The sequence below is a fragment of the Callorhinchus milii genome, unplaced genomic scaffold (assembly GCF_018977255.1).
Source record: "Callorhinchus milii isolate IMCB2004 unplaced genomic scaffold, IMCB_Cmil_1.0 Scaffold4, whole genome shotgun sequence".
NCBI lineage: Eukaryota > Metazoa > Chordata > Chondrichthyes > Chimaeriformes > Callorhinchidae > Callorhinchus > Callorhinchus milii.
Window position 1 is genome coordinate 71,532,726 of NW_024704745.1, and position 7,012 is coordinate 71,539,737.

Consider the following 7,012-nt stretch of genomic DNA (forward strand, 5'->3'; position numbering starts at 1 on the left):
AATAACAACTTGCATTTAAATAATAATAATAATAATATAATATTCCTTGAATTTGATATAGCGCTTTTCATGTCTTCTCGACATCTCAAAGCGCTTTACAGAATAGACTGTAAAGTGAATTGACTGTATATTTGTGGGCGAAACGCGGCAGCCAATTGCGCACAGCAGTGTCCCACAAACAGTCGTGGATTGAAAATGACCAATTTGTTTTGTTTTGGAGGGATTATTATTATTGTGGAGTAAGGAAACTTGCCCAAGGTTTCGCCCTGCCGGGAATTGAACCCAAGTGTCTTGCTTGGAAGGCAAGTGCTCTAACCACTGAGCTACAGGACTCCACAAATAGCACCTTCACACAGGGTAGCGCCCCGGATCGCTTCACAGTGGTGGAGTCTGACAACAAGCCAAGGGGAGAAGGAGTGGGGAGGTGACCATAAGCACGATCAAAAAGGAAGGCCTTTAGGTGGAATTTGAAGGTGGGGAGGGAGGGGGCAAGGCGGAGAGATTGAGGGAGAGAGTTTCGGGGCGTAGAGGTTGAAGTCACGGCCACCAATGGTGGAACGGAGAGGACAAGGGACGAATAGGAGGCCAGAGCTAGCCGAGCGGAGGCAGCGGGTGGTGGAATGGGGGATAAGCAGGTCACATAAGTAGGGAGGTGTGAGCGAGTGGAGTGATTTAAAAACGAGTGAGAGGATCTTGAAAACAATCTGTTTGGTGATTGGGAGCCAATGGAGGCTGGCAAGGACTGGTGTGATGGGTGTACAGAGTTTCATGTGGTTGAGTTTTGAATTAATTGGATTTTGTATATGGTGGAGCTGGGGAGACCAGCGAGGAGGGCATTGGAATAGTCCAGCCGGGAAGTGAAAAAGGCGTGGATGAAGGTTTCAGTTGCATCAGTTTTGAGGTAAAGATGGAGGCGAGCAATGTGGCGGAGGTGGAAAAAAGCGGTCCTGTTCAGAGAATGGATGTGTGATAGAAAAGAAAGCTGGGGATCGAACCTGACGCCTAAGTTGCGCACAGGATCGGAGAGTCTGAGGGAAAGCCTGGGGAGGTTGAGAAGTCCAGACCCACAGAAGACAATGCATTGACAGGAGCCAAAGAGTATGGCTTCCGTCTTGTCAACATTCAGCTGCAGGAAATTTGTGCTCATCCAGGCCTTGACGTCCGTCAAACAAGCAGACATCAGTGGACTGGGATTTGCAGCTGGAGGACAAGTAAATTTCTGTGTCATCCACATACATGTGAAAGTTGATCCCATGTCTGCTGATGACATCGCCAAGAAGAAGCGTGTAGATGAGGAAAAGAAGGTGGTGTGGTGGTGGAGGAAGATGGAGGAGGATGGCACGGTGGTTCAATCATTTACTGTGGTAGAACAAAGAGGGTTTTGAGGCGGGACTTGAAGGAGGCAAAGGAGGGAGTGAGGTGGAGTGATTGGGGGATGGAATTCAAGAGATTGGGGGCAGAGTGTCTGAAGGCTCTCCCGCCAATGGTGGGGCGGGAGGGTCGGGGGACATGGTGCAGGCTGGAGCCGGCTGAGTGGAGAGAGCGGGCGGGTTGATAGGGGGTTAGGAGCTCGCAGAGGTAGACCTAATAGATGGATGTGATTCCAAAAGGTATTAGTCACAGAACCATAGCAACAACTTGGCAGAAATATAGCAGATTTAGAGCACAGAAAGACGCCATTTGGCTCAAAATGTCTGTGTCGAATTATACAACAACTCCCCACCCCCACCCAACCCCACTTCAAATGGAATTATCCAATCCATAACCTTTAGTATTATTTTTCGTCAAGTTTTTATCCATTTCCCTTCTGAATGCTGTTATAGATCCAGCTTCTAGAGTCAAAATAGATGAAAGCTTATTGTACCAACAAGCTCCATTGGAGCTAACGTTTAATCATAATTCTCTACTCTTTCCTTGAACCGGATTATATTCTTCCACTTCAACTATTTATTGAATTCTCTAATGAATATTCTATGCTCTGACACTTGCATCAACATATTTTGTGTTCTCTATGTGAAACTATTTCTCCTCACTCCCACCAGTGGCAATCCTGAACCTATGTCCCCTTGTTACCTAATTACCAACTAGTGGGTGTAAGCTTGTACCATTTATCCTGTTAAAACCTTTCACAGTGTAAGCTGCAGATCAGTCATATTGCAGCTCCTGCATCGATGAAAACTGATGATGTAAGAGGCTGGGAAGCTAAGCCTCCTCCACTCTTTTTCTATTCACTATTAATGCTTGCATTTGATATAGCGTGTTATCATGTTGTTAAGACGTCTCAAAGTGCTTCACAGATTATACTGTAAAATGGTTGACTTTGTATTTTGTGGGCGAACTGCGGCAGCCAATTGCACACAGCAGTATCCCACAGTCACAGTGTGAATGACAAATATCTTTTTGGGTGGGAGGTGGTTATTACCCCCGGAAAGTGATTCACCAACCTATTAACAACCAGGTTCTTATTTACTGCTAGGTAAACAGAGGCGTATGGAGTAAAGGAAACTTGCTCATAGTTTCACCCTACCCAGAATATTATGATATGGTTTCACCCACAAAATCTACAGTCAATTCACTATATCGAATGTAAAGATTATTAATTATTAATAGAATAGCAATTTTTTTGAGGCATTTCATTTTTCAACAGTGTTACTGTTTTTGCAACGAGACAGCATGTTGAACAATGGTACTTTTTCCTCTCCTGAGCTGGGAAGCATGCTGCCCACAAAGTGCCCAAATTTATCTGAATTCAGGGAGCTTGAATATCAAATAGCATTGGGTCTTGAACTTGGAGCTTTCTGGTGAAAGTCAAGCACTCAGCTGCTTCAACTACAAGTCCCCCACCCCCTCTGCTTGTGTCAATGAGGACTCAGTCTGTAAATGTCTATGCTAAAGGCTGAGAGGCACATTAACAGGAGCTCTAAGGGAATGTCTGGAAAAGGCTGATAGAAAACCGAAGGAAGTTTTGATCTGTTCCGATTGCTTGTCATGTGTAAGACTACCCCCAATAATCTTTGGCCACTTGCCTCATCCTGTAATTTATACATTACATCGAATGTACAGATTTATTTTTATGGACAGCACTGGGAGGTGGCACTTTACAGCCTGTATTTGGGTAAAATGTGCATTAACAGGTTGGAGAGAGTCAGGACAGTGATCACTGAACTGGTGGAATCTGCTGAATAGATGAATTTCAACTTCCTCACACATAACTTCATGTCCTAGCTTCTCCCTACCTCTCTAACTTGCTTACACCCGACTCCTCTTCCCGTCCCCTTCACTCGGCTAGCACAGACCTTCTGCGCTCCTCTGCTCTACTATTGATGGTGGCAATTTCAGCCTCTAAGCTCCAATCATGTGGGACTTCCCTCGTCTTCCCTCGTCAATCCCTCCACCTTGCCCCCTTTTTACCAATCTTCAGATCACACCTGAAGATTTTTCTTGTCAACCGCACTATTGGTAACCTTTCCTTCCTCCCTAACTTGGCGTCAAACTACACTATTGTTCAGTGCTCTGAGACACTATCCTGCGTGGAGGGTGCTGTATGAATGCAAGTTGTGATTTTTTGTGACTTCTACCCACCTTTAAAATACTTTCCTTTGAAACTATTCAGATGTTCTATAAAAGTCAGTGTCTAATCTGATGTACCTATTATTGCTTAATTTAAGCTGCATCAATTTCTCAGCAGCTTAAATAGGCAGCCTCTCTACCCCCACACTCTGGAACTCCATCCCACAGTCCCTTCGCCTCGCTTCCTCCCTTGCCTCCTTCAAGGCTGGTCTCAAGACCCTTCTCTTCGATCATGCCTTCGGTCGCCCTCCTACCTCTCTGCCTTCCCTCACCCCTCCCGCATGCTCGGGATCTGATCCGTGACTGTCCAGCGCCTTGGGATGTCCTCTCGACGTGAAAGACGCTTTGTAAATGTAATTTTGTTGTTGTTGTTAAAACAAAATCCACCCGTTTTGTGTTCTTTGTTGTTCTCTTATATAACAGGATTTTAAAAGTAATGGCTGCAATGAACTATCACAAGTCTTTCTCTGCGAACTAACAGAAATTACTGCAGTATCTTCAGCTATTACATTTTGAGAAACATTCTCAAAAGATGTTCAGAATTTTCCACAGCTGGCTTATTATTTCACGCAACCTTTAAAGAACACTTTACAATTCACACAGTCTAATAAATAAAGGATTTTCAGTATGCTGCTGGGAAAATATACGGCACATTCCCTCTGAACCCTTCTGTACAAACCTGTGGAGAATGGCTGCACTCTCACTGTCACACGGAGAAGCCATTAAGCATTAATGCAGCTAAAAATGATCCCCGACTGTGAGAATTAAAAAAACAGAACTCACCAGCTGCCTCTTGGCTCAACTTCAATGGCAGAACCTAAAAAGAAAGAGAGAAAATCCTCAGATTAAGTTATAGGTACATAGAAAAACAGGAACAGGAGGAAGCCATTCAGCCCATAAAGCCCATTCCACTAGTTTATTAGATCTTGATACATCTTTTAATCCCAAAGCTCTGCCTTTTCGCAATACCTCTACTATCCAAGTATCTGTCTGTTCATTGACCACATGAATTTGAAAGCAAAGACCAATGTAGACTACCAAATAGTTATTGATCAGTGCTGAGAACCACCAGAATTTGATGTACAAATTTCTTAGCAGGGGCAACACATATTTGTGTTTATTTCTTTGTTTGTGCCATTTCTTCCCCTCTTCCTACATAACTCATCTCTGAGCCCGATGGCTGTGGGTTCAAGCCCCAGGTCGGGACTTGCAATCACATTGTCTAAGATGCAGTTTTGGAAGTTTGTTGCGTTGTCGGAGGTGCCGTCCTTCCGAGGTCCCGAAGCTTACTGTTTCCAGCACCTTGGGACATCCTTCCAATGTGAAAACCGTTATATAAATGTAATTTGTTGTTGTCTGCCTGTTTGTGTGAACTTTAAAGATCCCATGGCACTATTCAAAAAGAAAGTTTGAGTTTCTCCCGGTGTCCAGGCCCACAATCCCCCAAATAAAATTAGTCACTCACTCTATGGCTGTTTGTGGGACATTACTGAGCCCGAACTGGCTGCTACGTTTTGCCAATAAAATACAGTAAATCCACTTTACAGTAAATCATGTGAAGCATTTTGAGATGTCTCAAACAACGTGATAAGAGGCTATATCAAATAGAAAGATTATTATTTATATAGTGCCCTTCACACTGTGTGGCATCTTGGAGTGCTGAAAGAGAGAACATCAGCGTGTTATTGAACTGCGGAGGGCACCATACTTGAGTGCGTCCTACTCTCGTCACCGATGTTCACTCACCCACTCTCTTCCTCTCTCACTCACTCCGCCCCCTCTCACACACATCACAACGCTGCAGAACCATTCTAACATATAAGACGAATTGGTAATGAAAGCCTCAAAATCCAAATCTATTTGTGTTGGTTTATGCTGTTTAGTCTATACAGGCCTTGATGGCTTTTATCTGTTGAGATCACTGCTTTGTACTTCTTGAAGTTTACAGATTCTCCATAGCAGCGAAGCCAGCCACTGCCTCACTGGTTCCCATTCACAATAAAAGGTCAACCTTGGTGTAATGTTTACTATTGCTGCACCAGATGTAGCAGGCGGATGCGTTAACATGCTGGTATGTACAATAAAACAGTAATCCACTGCTGTTTACAATTGCAGGACTGACACTGTCAGTTTTATGCAACTTGAGAAACTCATTAGGATTGTAATCTTACTCTGTCATCAACAGGAACAACAGAGAAGCAAGCGCCTTATCATGTCTTCAAGATGACTCAATGTGCTTCACACAATATACAGTAAAGTGAATTGTCTGTATTTTCTGTGGGCGAAACGCGGCTGCCAATTGCGCACAGCAGTGTCCCACAAACAGACGTGGATTGAGTGACCAAACTAATTTTTTTAAGGGATTATTATCCCCAGAAAAGTGATGTGCCACTCAACTAATAACCGGGTTCCTATTTACTGCTAGGTAAACAGAGGTGTGCGAAATAAGGAAACTTGCCTAACATTTTGCCCTTCCCGGGAATCAAACCCAAGTTCTCTCGCTTGCGAGGTGACTGCTCTATCCAATAAGTTACAGGACTCCAAATATTTATCTCCCTTTTGCATATTCCAACCAAAACAGTGTAATCAGGATTCTCATCACAATGCCTGTAGGCATTGAGCTCTCCCAGCCTTGACTATTAACAGCATGAATCACAATAGAACAGTAAAAGCAATAAAGAACATTGGAAGTCATAGGGCGTGGACGTAACCATCAAGCCAACTCATTTCATAGCAATATATAACCTATCCTCCCATGCATCTCACCCAATCTGCTCATTTCATAGCAATACCAAAGTTATCCCATCTCGTGCAGCCCACTTCATTTCCAGGGAAAACATCCTAATGGTGATTTAATGTTTTATTTGTTTTATAATCCCTGAACTTCAAAATGTTATCTTCACTGTTCAAACTTTCCCTTCGCAGACAAATCCTCTCCTACTTCCCCCCTCCACTCCCACTCCCAACATTCAGTCAACAGCAGCATATGAAGTTTTTGTCTATCTCAGTCTATCCCGATTCTCCTAACATGAAAGGGGCTATATCAAATGTAAGGATTATCTATCTATCTATCTATCTATCTATCTATCTATCTATCTATCTATCTATCTATCTATCTATCTATCTATCTATCTATCTATCTATCTATCTATCTATCTATCTATCTATCTATCTATCTATCTATCTATCTATCTATCTATCTATCTATCTATCTATCTATCTATCTGTCTGTCTATCTGTCTCTCTGTCTCTCTGTCTCTGTGTCTCTCTGTCTGTCTGTCTGTCTGTCTGTCAGTCAATCAATCAATCAATCAATCAATCAATCAATCAATCAATCAATCAATCAATCAATCAATCAATCAATCAATCAATCAATCAATCAATCAATCAATCAATTAATTAATGAGTGACTGGGGCTCACAGTCCAGGCTGACACTCCAGT

At 43.1% G+C, this 7,012-nt stretch overlaps 1 non-coding gene across 1 annotated transcript; it reads right to left on the bottom strand.

Moving 5' to 3' along the window:
- Window positions 1-261: 261 nt before the first annotated feature.
- Window positions 262-333, bottom strand: trnag-ucc. Its single transcript has one exon. It is a non-coding gene; the product is annotated as a tRNA-Gly (tRNA).
- Window positions 334-7,012: the final 6,679 nt, after the last annotated feature.